Raw genomic sequence first — 14,500 nt, 5'->3', positions numbered from 1 at the left:
GGACTTGACCCACATCAAAACTACTTTATGGATCGTAGTCAAGAGTGATGTTTTGATCAAGGTTGTATATTTTTATTCTTAGACCGGAGATACATATTTGGGACTTGAAGTGTAGGAATTGTTGTGCTTTGACATGGTTTAACGTTGTTCCGTAAAAGGGCGGTTATATGGGCCCTCGTTGGGTATGACATGAACTACATTGATGGGTGTATGTAGTCGAGATGGGATTTGTCCCTCTTATTCGTTGAGAGTTAGACATCTAAGGCCTTACTAAAAGTTGAACACTAAATGAGATTGACCACGATCCATATCTCATGTTTCAACATGATGTCTGTGACATCCCCAAATTCACGGCCAGAAAAGACCGATTTAATTTATGCTTTTAAAATATTTTCAGAGTAATCCATTGATGAAAAAGGGTTGCGGAATTTGTTCCCAAAACAAAATATGATAAAATAAAATTTATCAAAGCATTTCTTGAAGAAATGTATTTTCAGATATAACAAAACTCGCGATGTCATGTTCCGATACAGACCAAAAACATAAACGGCACATTATAAGCCTTACAACAGTTATATACAACTACATGCCTATAAACAAAATAACTTGATGATTCATCCATCTTATGCTCTCGCGCCACTACCTGTAATACAAATAAAACTGAGTGGGTCAGGCTTGGGAGCCTAGTGAGCATATAGGGTTTTAAACCAACAATAAATAATTATATTTAATTTCACCAACCATCAATAACCCGATTACCCATTCCCGTTATCCTCACTTTACGTCCCTAAAACAACAACTATCACAAGGGACCTAGTCTAGGATTTTTCATCGGGATGGACATTACTTCGAAGGGGTTTCCTCCACAATAAATGTCCTAAAGGCAACCATGAGGGCGATAGAGTACACCGGTGAACACATCGTTCACAAACACCTACAGGTTATGAACCTGCTAGCGTTCCACATGACTGTCTAGAAAGAGTTTGTGGTCGTCATCCATACTCTGCTAGATGACTAGATCAACAACAACATTGAGGCCTCTCCTCATTTTATTTCATCACACACTGACTATCTACCCATGTTCTACCCAACATATTAGTAGATAAAATATATACATTTATATACAGCTTAAAACCTGTACAAAACATCCATTCAACAACTAGTTCAAATAAACAAATAATATATAAACACATAACACGTATTTTATAAAGAATACTTCATATCTATGTGTTAGAAGAAAACAAATATACACTCACTTGATAAGATGATTATCGGACAGCACTACGGCTCTAAATGTAGCATTCTTCGGTGAATCCGGGATATCTTCACACACCGGGCTTCTCGCGGGCAGAGCTTCGGCTTGAAACTCTTTTCTTCTCGGGATCTTTGGGGCTTCGGGACTCGCTTCGGGTCTCGGGATTGATATCGGGGCTTCGGGGCTATTACGTGCACGTAAAACGACGTAATACGGGTGAGAGGAAAGGAATTGAGCAACCAAACTCAACTGGCCTTCAACTTCTACTTATAGGGCAAAAATTCTATGCTCACGTCGTGAGTTTCAAGTGCTTACGTCATGAGCTCGACCATCATCCGGTGCGTCATCGCAAGTTGGGTCTGCAGGCTCTGAAGGGTCAAATCTACCTGCTCACGTCGTGAGCTCTGACACAACCTTGGGGTTCGCGCCCCGAACTTCAGAAATTCATATCTTTCGCATACGAGCTCCGTTTTCGACGTTCTTTATATCCACGCGTAGGTGAGATTATGCTCTACAACTCGCACTTAGACTTCGTCGGCTAATTTTGATTTTATTTGTATTATATTATTTTTAGTAGGCCGGGACAGGAAAACTCCGTTATAAATCCATAACTTGTTCTTCCGACGTTCGTTTTCGTCTCTCTTTTTACCTTTAAACTACTATTAACGAGATCTTCGATTCTCGTTTAGATTGTTTCGGCTAGAAATCACTCGATCTCAAAATCGAACTTCGGGCTGCATACGGCTAAGCTGAAACTTAGAAAAATCATAACTTCCTCATACGAAGTCAGATTTAGACGTTCCTTTTATGCACGCTCTCGGTTTGACGAACTTTAAAACTTTCGTTTAGATCACTAAGGCTAGATATCGCTCTATCTTAAATTCATATTTTATGTCATTCGGCATCATGCCGGATCTGTCGCGAAACGTCGACAGGTCATAACTCCTTCGTTATAACTCGGATTTTCGGCATTCTTTATACCTGCGGATTTTCGCTATCCGACCACTTCAACTTCATTCATAGAGATCGGCTTTATCTAATATTTATTTTCGACGCTCATTTTTATTCTTAATTCAATTAAATCACATAATTAAGCATAAAACACATAATTCACATAATATTCACATAATTCCTCTTTATTACTTCACAATGAGTTATAAAGGTGAACCTAGACTATTACATCATCATTAATGTCTAGCCTAGAAACAAGGACGTTACAATTCTCTCCACCTTAGGATGATTCCGTCCCCGGAATCACACACCAACAAAAAAATGCGGATAGCGACTCATCATGTCACTCTCCGTTTCCCAGGTGAGATTCGGTCCATTCGTATGTTTCCAACGGACAAGCAGTAATTCGACCATCTTGTGTCGTAACTTCTTAGTCTTTCGGTCAATGATTGCCTCTGGTTCTTCAATCAGCCTCTTGTTCTCATCCAATCTTAACTCATAAATTGGAATTATGTCGGGAACTTCTCTCATGAACTTCCTGAGATAACACACATGGAAAGTGTTATGAATACCATTCAGTTCTTCAGGTAATTCGAGCTTGTAAGCTTGGTTCCCAATCCTCTGAAGAACTTTAAACGGTCCAATAAACCTTGGACTCAACTTTCCCCTTTTACCAAATCTTATAAGTCCCTTCCACGGTGAGACATTAAGCAAAACCGAATCTCCAACTTCAAAAGTCATCGGTCTTCGCTTTTTGTCAGCATAGCTCTTTTGACGATCCTTAGCGGCTAACATTCTTTCCCTGATTATTTTCAGCTTTTCAGCAGTTTGATGGACTATCTCCGGTCCCATAAATTGTTTTTCCCCAGCCTCAAGCCAACAAGACCGCGTACGACACTTCTGTCCGTACAAAGCTTGATAAGGTGCCATCTTTATGCTCGAGTGGAAACTATTATTGTAGGAAAATTCTACCAAAGGTAAATATTCATCCCAGTTACCTTGGAATTCCAGGGTACATGCTCTTAGCATATCTTCAAGCGTTTGTATCGTTCTTTCGCTCTGACCATCGGTCTGTGGATGGTAAGCTGTACTCAAACACAACTTGGTACCCATTTCCTCTTGTAGACTTATACAAAACCTTGAGGTGAAACAGCTGTCACGATCCGAAACAATCGTTAACGGAACACCGTGAAGCCTCACAATTTCCTTCACGTAAGAATTCGCAAGCTTATCCATAGACCATTTCTCATTGGCTGCTATGAAGTGCGCACTCTTAGTGAAGCGATCAACGACCATCCAAATCATGTCGTGACCATTCTTTGTTCTGGGCAGTTTAGTGACAAAATCCATGGCAATGTCTTCCCACTTACCCATCGGTACAGGTAAAGGTTCTAAACTCCCATATGGTTTCTGATGTTGTGCCTTAACTCTCGCACATGTCACACACTCGGCCACATACTTTGCAATATCGAGCTTCATCATCGGCCACCAGTAATAGGGTTTTAGGTCCCTATACATTTTAGTGCTGCCAGGATGAATTGAGTACATGGTTTTGTGAGCTTCTTCCATCAGAAGATCTCTTACTCCTCCTGACTTAGGTATCCAAATCCGATCTTGGAATACCTTCAGTCCGTGACTGTTTGTACCGAACACTAATGTTTTGCCCAAACGTTCCTCCTTTCGGTCGTTCTTTTCTGAAGCTTCTTCTTGAGCTTTCTTTATACTCTCCACAATTGTCGAGACAAGTTCTATTCTCAACGCTCTTGGCCTTTTTCTTTCAAGATTGACTTTCCAACTGAGAGAATTAGTGACAACATTAGCTTTATCGGGGTGGTAAAGTATCTCACAGTCGTAGTCCTTGAGTAACTCTAGCCAACGTCGTTGCCTCATATTCAATTCTTTCTGACTAAAGAGATATTGGAGACTCTTATGATCAGTGAAAAGTTTGCACTTCGTGCCATAGAGGTAATGCCTCCATATTTTCAGAGCGAAAACTACCGCTGCCAACTCCAAATCATGAGTGGGGTAGTTCTTTTCATGCTCCTTCAGCTGTCGAGAGGCATATTCTATCACCTTTTCTCTTTGGGTCAAAACACAACCCAACCCAACACCAGACGCATCGCTATAGACAGTAAAGTCTTCAACCCCGTCGGGTAGAGAAAGAATCGGTGCTTCACATAGCTTCTTCTTTAGCAACTCGAATGCTTCTTTGTGCTTATCACTCCAAGCATAAGTAGCTCCTTTGTGAGTCAAAGCTGTTAATGGAGTAGCGATCGAAGAAAAGCCTTGGATAAACCTTCGGTAATATCCGGCTAATTCCAAAAAGCTTCGGATCTCCATGGAACTTTTCGGTTGTTCCCACTTTATCACAGCTTCAATCTTTGCTGGATCAACCATTATCCCTTCTTGGCTGACCACGTGACCCAAGAATTGGACTTCTCGAATCCAAAAATCACATTTGGAGAACTTGGCATACAACTTTTCCTTTTCCAAGACTTCCAACACTTCTCGCAAGTGTCTGCCATGCTCCTCTTGGCTTTTCGAGTAAATCAGAATGTCATCTATGAACACTATCACAGATTTATCAAGGAATGGATTACAAACCCTATTCATTAAATCCATGAATGCTGCGGGAGCATTGGTTAGTCCAAACGACATAACCAAGAACTCGTAGAGTCCATATCGTGTTCTAAATGCAGTCTTCTCGATATCCTGCTCTCTTACTTTCAGCTGATGATATCCTGACCTTAGATCGATCTTTGAAAAATAACTTGAGCCTTGCAGCTGATCGAACAGGTCATCAATTGGATATCTATTCTTTATCGTTTCCTTATTCAGCTCTCTGTAATCAATGCACATTCTCATACTCCCATCCTTCTTCTTTACAAATAACACCGGAGCTCCCCAGGGTGATGAACTAGGTCTAATGAAACCGTTGTCCAACAACTCCTGAAGTTGCGTCATAGGCTCCTTCATCTCCGTCGGCGCTAATCGATACGGTGCTTTTGCTATTGGTGTGGTTCCAGGTAACAAGTCTATTCTGAACTCAACTTGTCTATCAGGCGGTAATCCAGGAAGATCTTCGGGAAAGACTTTCGGATAATCACACACGACAGGAATGCTCTGTATCTCCTTTTTCTCCTTCTTTGCATCAATCACGAATGCCACATACGATGTACATCCCTTGGCCAAACACTTTCTGGCTTTCATTAGGGAAATGATTCCAGAGTTCACTCTGCGTTTGTCCCCATACACCATAAATTACTCCTTCCCTAGTGGGTTTACCTTTACTATCTTCTTTCTACAAAATATCTCGTCATCATTGGCACTAAGCCAATCCATTCCCAGCACGATGTCAAAACCATTTAACTCAATAGGCAATAATTCCTCGTGGAATTGATTCCCATTCAAATCAATTAAGATGTTTTTCATACGATGGCCAACAGGTATAAACTTGCCACTAGCAACTTCGACTAATAAAGCATTATCTAGTCTATCAACTGGCAAAGCTAGTTTTCTACCAAATTCATGCGAAATAAAGGAGTAGTTGGCTCCAGAATCAAATAAAATTTGGGCAGGAAATTCGTTTACGAGAAAGGTACCTGAAGCGACATCAGCTTCTTCTTTGGCAGCTTCCAGTGTCATCTGGAAGGCTCTCGCCTTCGGCTTTGGTGGAATGTTGGGCTTTGCTGCCTCCTTCTTTTTCGGACAATCCCTCGAGATGTGCCCCTCCTCACCACATCCATAGCAAACTTTCTTGGTAAGGGTGCATTTGTTGGCATAGTGCCCTGGCTTTCCACATTTGAAGCATGTGGCTTGCCCGCCACATTTCCCATGATGCTTCTTCTTGCATTTGTCACACCATTTTGTTTCGCCTCCTCCACCTCCTGTCGGACTAGACTTCGAGAATTTACCCTTTTTGCTGGACCCCAAGGGTCCGTCGAACTTCCTCTTCTCACCGACCTCTGACCTCTCCAGACCCTTCTCCCTGATCTGGGTCTCAACATTTCTAGCAGCCCAGATGGCGGCTTTAAATGTGGTTACTTGCTTAACCATTGGACCAAAATTCGCTGGTAATCCGAGGGAAAACTTATTAACCTTAGAGAGTTCAGTTGGAACTAGGTATGGAATAAGCTTCATCTTTTCTGTGAAACTTGCAGCGTATTCAGCAACGCTCATTTTCCCCTTCTTCAAATTCTAAAACTCATTATTGATTTCCAGAAGGTCCTGCTCAGAGCAGTATTGCAATTTCAGTTGCACCATAAAGTCTTCCCAAGACATCTTGCTAGCTTCTCCCTTGGGCATCGAATCGGCTAATAGCTTCCACCAACTCAACACTCCTGATTTTAACAGAGGGATCGCGAGTACGGTCTTCTGTCTTTTGCTGCATTCGCAACTTTCAAACATTGTCTCCATTTCGGAGATCCAGTCCATAACTTGCACCGGTGTTGGGCTTCCAGATAGACACGGTGGCTTGGATGCCATAAAATCCTTGTATTTACATCCTCTTCCATCATTTCCTCCATCATGATTCTTTCGTCTAACTATCGGTGGGTTGGCTTGACCAACAGTCCCACTGAAGTTTCCTCCTTCCGACTGCCCTTCACTTAATTCGGGCTGCATAATCGGCATCGAAGGTTCTTCACGGTTCTGCTGAAGCAGACGTCTAGTTTCTTCCATCTGACGATCCAACATCGTCTGAATCATCAATTATACACCAGCCATTGTCGTTGGCTCTGGTGCAGCAGCTACAACTGGTGCTTTCTCAATCACTAGTGTTTGAGGCTGTTGATTCCTGTTTTCATTCGTGTTTCCAAATCCGCTTCTTGTTCTTGCCATTCTTGATCTATACACTGAATAAGGTGAATTTAGATCTTTATTCACGACAGATATTTAAATCATCTTTATCACTCCGAAACGTTTACATGCTAGTTCTAATACCGTAGCTATACGCTTAGAATCCTAAACACATAAGGTTTCCAGATCCGGTCGGCAACAGACCATAGATCCGAACAAATAATATCATATATGGAAAACACATAACATTTAGCACATAAAAGCATATTAGGCAGCTTTCCTAATATATACTAGTGCTCGTGTCTAAAATACAACAGACACTCATCTCACAATCTTCACTTAGCATTCTAAGTTTAAGTCTAGAAATCCTACAAATTCCTAGTTCGCTTAAACTAATGCTCTGATACCAACTGTGACATCCCCAAATTCACGGCCATAAAAGACCGATTTAATTTATGCTTTTAAAATATTTTCAGAGTAATCCATTGATTAAAAAGGGTTGCGGAATTTGTTCCCAAAACAAAATATGATAAAATAAAATTTATCAAAGCATTTCTTAAAGAAATGTATTCTCATATATAACAAAACTCAGGATGTCATGTTCCGATACATACCAAAAGCATAAACGGCACATTATAAGCCTTACAACAGTTATATACAACTACAGACCTTTAAACAAAATAACTTGATGATTCATCCATCTTATGCTCTCGCGCCATTACCTGTAATACAAATAAAACTGAGTGGGTCAGGCTTGGGAGCCTGGTGATCATATAGGGTTTTCAACCCACAATAAATAATTATATTTAATTTCACCAACCATCAATAACCCGATTACCCATTCCCGTTATCCTCACTTTACGTCCCTAAAACAACACCTATCACAAGGGACCTAGTCTAGGATTTTTCATCGGGATGGACATTACTGCGAAGGGGTTTCCTCCACAATAAATGTCCTAAAGGCAACCATGAGGCGATAGAGTACACCGGTGAACACATCGTTCACAAACACCTACAGGTTATGAACCTGCTAGCGTTCCACATGACTGTCTAGAAAGAGTCTGTGGTCGTCATCCATACTCTACTAGATGACTAGATCAACAACAACATCGAGGCCTCTCCTCATTTTATTTCATCACACACTGACTATCTACCCATGTTCTACCCAACATATTAGTAGATAAAATATATACAGCTTAAAACCAGTACAAAACATCCATTCAACAACTAGTTCAAATAAACAAATAATATATGTTTATAACACGTATTTTATAAAGAATACTTCATATCTATGTGTTAGAAGAAAACGAATATACACTCACTTGATAAGATGATTATCGGACATCACTACGGCTCTAAATGTAGCATTTTTCGGTGAATCCGGGATATCTTCACACACCAGGCTTCTCGCGGGCAGAGCTTCGGCTTGAAACTCTTTTATTCTCGGGATCTTTGGGGCTTCGGGACTCGCTTCGGGTCTCGGGATTGATATCGGGGCTTCGGGGGTATAACTTGCACGTAAAACGACGTAATACGGGTGAGAGGAAAGGAATTGAGCAACCAAACTCAGCTGGCCTTCAACTTCTACTTATAGGGCAAAAATTCTATGCTCACGTCGTGAGTTTCAAGTGCTCACATCGTGAGCTCGACCATCATCCGGTGCGTCATCGCAAGTTGGGTCTGCAGGCTCTGAAGGGTCAAATCTACCTGCTCACGTCGTGAGCTCTGACACAGCCTTGAGGTTCGCGCCCCGAACTTCAGAAATTCATATCTTTCGCATACGAGCTCTGTTTTCGATGTTCTTTATATCCACACGTAGGTGAGATTATGCTCTACAACTCTTGTTTAGACTTCGTCGGCTAATTTTGACTTTATTTTTATTATATTATTTTTAGTAATCCGGGACAGGAAAACTCCGTTATAAATCCATAACTTGTTCATCCGAAGTCCGTTTTCGTCTGTCTTTTTACCGTTGCACTACTATTAACGAGATCTTCGATTCTCGTTTAGATTGTTTCGGCTAGAAATCACTCGATCTCCAAATCGAACTTCGGGCGGCATACTGCTAAGCTGAAACTTAAAAAAATCATAACTTCATCATACGAAGTCAATTTTAGACGTTCCTTTTATGCACGCTCTCGGTTTGATGAACTCTACAAATTTTGTTTACATCACTAAAGCTAGATATCGCTCTATCTTAAATTCATATTTTACGTCATTCGGCGTCATGTCGGTTCTGTCGCGAAACTTCGACATGTCATAACTCCTTCGTTATAACTCGGATTTCGGCATTCTTTATACCTCCGGAATCCTTGTTCCGACCACTTCAACTTCATTCATAGATATCGGCTTTATCTAATATTTATTTTCGACGCTGATTTTTATTTTTAATTCAATTAAATCACATAATTAAGCATAAAACACATAATTCACATAATATTCACATAATTCATCTTTATTACTTCACAATGAGTTACAAAGGTCAACCTAGACTATTACATCATCATTAATGCCTAACCTAGAAACACGGGCATTACAATGTCTGAGACAAAGGAATAATTGATACCACACCTTTAGTAACAATTATAGCTTAGAGCTCCTTGAATTGGCTATTGATGAGATGACACCCTTCATATGTTGTTAGGGGCAGTAGCCCATTGCTAGACGTCAGCTACTGTCTATGTCAGTCTATAATGAATCTTGTGCAAGTGGGAGATTGTTGAATCTATATGCCCAAGAATCATTATGGAGTGATATTGCTAATAATATATGATCAATTAGGGTCACACCTTTATCAAGTTGGCACATTTTGTATATTTATTATTAATATGATTATTAATAAATAATATCAATTCTTGTTTTTAATTAGGGAATAATTATTGTTTTGCGAAAATAAGAATTATAAGAGAGTATAACTAGTTATTATTTCATATGGTATGAATTAATAAGTCATGCAAAACATTTTGGCCTAGTTGGATTCTTTTGTCTTTTACCTAAAGACAAAGTTTATATTTTATAAATTTAGAGTTTATAGAATTTAAAGAATCCATCCTTTGTCTCACATGCTTCTAAAGGCTAGAAATACTTTAGAGTATTTTAATCTTAGACTTTACTTTTCATGGAGTATTTAAGGGAGTGCCTTGCATGAGTTTTGAGGAAGTTTTTTGCTCTTCTTTTCTTCTCTTTTTCTCTCTTAAAACCGTGGGCATGAAAGAGCTTGGATCTCTCATTATTTTGAAGATTATTCAAATCTTTTGGTGGCTTAAAGTGCTTCTCTTTTAGTGCTAATTTTAGTTAAGCACTTAAAGGCTTAATAAGTACTTTATACAAGAAGGAACTAGCATTCCAAGTGCCTTAATCTTGATGGTGGATACTTGTAGAGAAGATCATGTTCTTTGATCTTTATATCTTCATCAACACCTTAAAACCAAGTGGGTTCAAAGGCTTCAAAGTTTATCTCTTAAACATCCTATGGTTGTTTTTATTTCATTCTAACCTCTATAAATAGATCCATGATGGTTTGGTTTTGTTATGAACTAAAAATAAACTTGTTATTTTTAAAGTCTTCCTTTTCCGTTTTTTTGTGAAAAACAAACTTATATTTCATATCAAAACCCAACACCATCTCCTCTACCGTTAATATCTCTGATTTATTCGCATTTCATCCTAATGATCCTTTATATCCTACCCTGAACTCGAGGACGAGTTTTATTCAACCTATGGAGAATGATGAGGTGACTATGGTCTAGCTGGTTAGCAACAACGAAGAGAAAGGGTAATGCCCAAGTAAATGGTTAATAAGTTTCCTTAATCTTGAGTCTTTTTCTATTTTTTCTTCCCTTATTTATTTGTTTTGTTTCCTTGTGTCAAAAGTCTTAGAGTTCTAGTAGGTTTACGTTTAAGAGTCTTTAAATACCTGCACCTTTATTTGTAATCTATGTGTTCTGTTTTGATTAATAAAACGAGTCTGAAGATTGTCTTCTTCAAACTGAGCATCTCATGTTTGACACATGTAAAGTATCACGAGTTTACAAAGTGTTTGATAATACACTTGAAAAATTGTTTATCTATGTAGTTCAATCTACATCACGGTTCCACCAGCCTCCTCCCCCACTTATGTCGCCAGACTGTTTCTACCCTCACCGGAAATCAAGTTTACCGACGAGGAAATAACACTTCTATGGGCTTCTTCGGTGACATTATGTAACATCCCAAAATTCAAGACCAAAAATTTCATTTTAATTAAGTTATTATATAAAACCAATAGTATAAAAACATTCATAATAATATCTCATGTCAAAACCAAAGTGTCAATAATCAGAAATATTATCATAAACCCATATCAGAGTGTAATCCCAAAGATCTCATGCGTGGAAAACATAGTGTGATGCGATGCGATCAAGCCGGCTCCTTTCCTTTGAAAACGAAGTACCTGAAACCAAAACTGAATACCGTAAGCGCGAAGCTTAGTGAGTTCCCCCATCATACCACATACCATACAATACACATACTGCCTAGCATATCTGGGTGCTGGCCTCCCCTTCAGTCTCTTTCAACCGGATAACTGCCTAGCATATCTAGGTGTTGGCCTCCCCTTGGGTCTGTTTCAACCGGATAACTGCCTAGCTTATCTGGGTGCTGGCCTACCCTTCGGTCTGTTTCAACCGGATAACTGCCTAGCATATCTGGGTGCTGGCCTCCCCTTCGGCCTGTTTCAACCGGATAACGGGGACTATTTCACCTCTACCACTACCACATAATAACATAGCATAACATACATGAATATACTGTCAGTCATATCTGGGTGCCCGACCTACCCCTTCGGTATCTTTCAACCGGTAATTGGGGACTGTTTCACCCCTACCACTACTACATATAACATAGCATACTAGCACATAAAAGATACAAATAGTGGCATACCAGATAATTATCACAAAGACAATCATCTAACAAACAACTGTGACATCCCCATTTTCACGGCCAGAAAAGACCGATTTGTTTATGCTTTGTTTAAAAATCAGAGTAATAATTTAAATAAAAGAGTTGCGGAATTTGTTCCCAAAACAAAATTTGATAAAGATTTATCAAAGCATTTCCATATAAATGTATTTCATTAAAAGACTCGGGATGTCATGTTCGATACAGATCAAAAGCATAAACAGTACAACATAAGCCTTACTATATTATTTCGTATTTGCAGGCCTATAATCCCTTATCTCTCATGCAAACATCTATGCTCATGCGCCACTACCTGTAATACAAGAAACTGAGCGGGTCAGGCTTGGGAGCCTGGTGAGCACATAGGGTTTTCAACCCACAATAAATAAGTTTATTATGTTCATCAACCAAACAAACCCGATTACCCCTTCCCGTTATCCTCACTTTACGTCCCTAAAACATCTAACACAAGGGACCTAGTCTAAGGACTTTCATCGGGGTGACAACACATGCTCTGGGGGTTCCTTAGCAGTTCATGTCAAATAAGGCAACCATGTGAGGGATGGAGTACTGCTAGTGAGCACACAGTTCAAATAAACACCTACAGGTTGTGAGCCTGCTAGCGTTCCACTGGACTTTCTAGAATAGTCTGTGGTCGTCATCTATAGTCCGCTAGATGACTGGATCATCAATAACATCTATAACAGGCCTCTCATTATTTTATTTTGTCACACAGCAACTATTACATCTACCCATGTTTTACCCAACACATTTTGTAGATATAAAATACATATACAGTTTAAATCATTTAAAACATGTATAAAATCGTTCATCCAGCATAGATAGAAAGTATACAGATAATATGCACACATAGCACGTAACTTATATAATATACTTCATATCTATGTGTAAGATGAAAGTAACTATGCACTCACTTGTTAAGGTGGTGATTCTGAACTCAGACAACGCTTCATTATCTCAAAACAATTTTTCCCTTGACAAAACCTAGTATCAATTTAGTCTAACGTTAACCGCGACTAATTAATAGTCTAGCTATTATTACTATTATATAAGCGTTAAACAACACTCTTATATAACTCATAATAATAGCCCAAATAATTATTTTAAGGCCCTAATAATGTTAATATAATTATTTAAAAGCTATATTAAAATTTGCATATGCGTAGCTCAGTTACAGCGGGGTTTATAGAAAACCGGGTTTCGCTTGGAGCAGCATTTTCGAACCGAAAGACTCTTTTCTCGGGGCTTCGGGAGCCTCGGGGCTTCCTTCGGGTGCTAGGGGGTTTACCTAGGCTTAGGGGGGTTAGGGGTAGTGAGAGAAAGTAGAGAGAGAAAGTAGAAGTCAATTGGTGAGAAAAATGGCTGGCCCTCGCAGCCCTTTTATAGTTGCGAGGCTGCTGGCTACGCGCTGCGCTCCTCGGATCTACAATGGGCGTTCCTCGGACGCGGGGCGCTCCTGATCTACGTTGCGCGTTCGTACTGTCACGTGTCCGAGCCTCCCTGGTACGACGTGGACCTTCCGAAGCCAAGTAAATCCAAACGCGGGGCGTTCCTTCTTGTACGCGCTGCGTAGCGAGCCAGCTGTCACCCATCCGAAGCGAGTCCGTGATCAGCAAGCGGCGGCCCAGATCGAGCCACATCATCATCCCCTCGCAGATTTCACATTTTTCCTTCTCGACTTCTAAATTTCATAACTCTCGCATACGAGCTCCGTTTTCGACGTTCTTTATATCCACGCGTAGGCGGGACCGTACTCTACAACTTTCATTTAGACCCCGTCGGCTAACTTTGAATTTATTTTAAATTTATATTTTTTTAACAGGCCGGGACAGGATTGGTCCGTTAAAAATTCATAACTTCTTCATCCGACGTCCGTTTTTGTCTGTCTTTTCATCGTTACGCTACTATTAATGAAATCTTTGATTCTCGTTTAGGTTGTGTCGGCTAAGAACCGCTCAATCTAATATTCGAACTTCGGGTTGTACACTGCTAAGCCAAAACTTTGAAAAATCATAACTTCCTCATACGAAGTCAGATTTGGGCGTTCTTTTTATGGACGCTCTCGGTTTAACGTTTTCTACGACTTTCGTTTAGATCGCTAAGGCTAACAGTCGCTCTATCATAAATTCACTATTTACGCTTCCCGGTGTCGTGCCGGTTCCGTCGTGAAACTTCGACGGGTCATAACTTCTTCGTTATAACTCGGATTTCGGCGTTCTTTATATCTCCGGAATCCTTGTTTCGACCACTGCAACTTTACGTAGAGATATCGGGTTTATCTCACACTTTAATTTTTGACGCTTATTTTTATTCTTTATTAATTATATCTATAAAATTAAATATAAAACACACAAATTCACATAATTCACATGATACTCAAATATTTCATCTTTATTACTTCAAAAAGATTTACAATAGTTGACCTAGACTATTACATCGTCTAAAAATGCTTAGCCCCGAAACCCGGGCGTTACAACAACTCCTACTAGTGGGCCGGCATTGTGGCCTTAGACCTACTTCTACTGGAAGGTAACTCAC

The sequence above is a fragment of the Lactuca virosa genome, chromosome 5, assembly GCF_052849685.1.
Source record: "Lactuca virosa cultivar CGN04683 chromosome 5, Lactuca_virosa_CGN04683_v6, whole genome shotgun sequence".
Lineage (NCBI taxonomy): Eukaryota > Viridiplantae > Streptophyta > Magnoliopsida > Asterales > Asteraceae > Lactuca > Lactuca virosa.
This window is presented reverse-complemented; position numbering follows the sequence as displayed.